This window comes from Carcharodon carcharias, chromosome 2 (assembly GCF_017639515.1).
Source record: "Carcharodon carcharias isolate sCarCar2 chromosome 2, sCarCar2.pri, whole genome shotgun sequence".
NCBI lineage: Eukaryota > Metazoa > Chordata > Chondrichthyes > Lamniformes > Lamnidae > Carcharodon > Carcharodon carcharias.
This window is the reverse complement of record NC_054468.1, coordinates 239,213,303-239,214,295: the sequence shown is the minus strand read 5'-3', so window position 1 is coordinate 239,214,295 and position 993 is coordinate 239,213,303. Positions and strand designations below refer to the sequence as shown.

The 993-nt window shown below is 51.2% G+C and overlaps 1 pseudogene; it reads left to right on the top strand.

Annotated features, from left to right (window-relative positions):
- Nucleotides 1-289: 289 nt before the first annotated feature.
- The window catches only part of LOC121292982, a 66,094-nt pseudogene continuing 65,390 nt past the window's right edge, over nt 290-993 (top strand).

Here is a 993-nt window from a genome sequence, read left to right as displayed (position 1 = left end):
CACTCCCAGGACAGGAACAGCACGGGGTTAGATACAGAGTAAATCTCCCTCTACACTGTCCACATCAAACACTCCCAGGACAGGTACAGCACGGGGTTAGATACAGAGTAAAGCTCCCTGTTCACTGACCCATGAAACTCTCCTCGGTCAGTTCTAACCTGCATCCTCCTTCCCTTCCCCCCCTCCTATTTTTCTCTTGTTTCCCTTCCTTTGTTCTTTTTTTGACCTTTGCTCTGTCACATGAGCTTCCTGATTGTGTGTCAGGTCGAGCGGGCAGCTGACTGCTGTCATGGATCATATGACGGTGCTGTCTCCTGAGACGTAGTGATTGCAGTCAGCTGATCTGAGTCAGCACACCGAGAGTTAAAGAGGAGCAGGAAGTGAAAGCAGAAAGCTGAGAAGCACAAGTCCACGAGAGAGGGTAAGAGGCCCTGCTGTATGGGGCAGAGAGGCTGGGGGGTGGGGAGAGAGAGAGAGAGAGAGAGAGAGAAGGATAAATGAGAAGAGGCAGGGAGAGTGGTTAGAGAATCAGAGAGGAGAGAGGGTGAGAGGCAGAAGGGGAGAGAGAGTGGAGGAGAAGAACTGGGAGAGATACTGAGATTTAAAATGGGTTAGAGGGAGGAGTGAAGTAGAGGGAGGCTTGGGAGAGAGACACAAAGGGAGGAGAAGAGAGAGAGAGAGAAAATGGAAGAGAGCAGGAGAAAGAGTGAGAGATGAAGGAGAAAGAGAGAAGGAGGGGAAAGACATGGAGGTAGTGGAGCTGGAGGGAGTGGGAAAGAGAGGAAGCAGAATAGAGAGACAGCGGAGAAGGGGGACAGACAGATCTGAGAGAGAGAGAGACACAGAGAAAGAGGGGGAGGGAGGGAGTTAAGGAGAGGAGGAGACAACAGTGGAGGGGAGAATGAAGAGACACAAATGGAGAGAGGGAATAGAGAGGGTGGGGAGCTAGATGGAGGAGGAAAGAGATGGAAGGGAGTAGATGAGAGAAAAAGA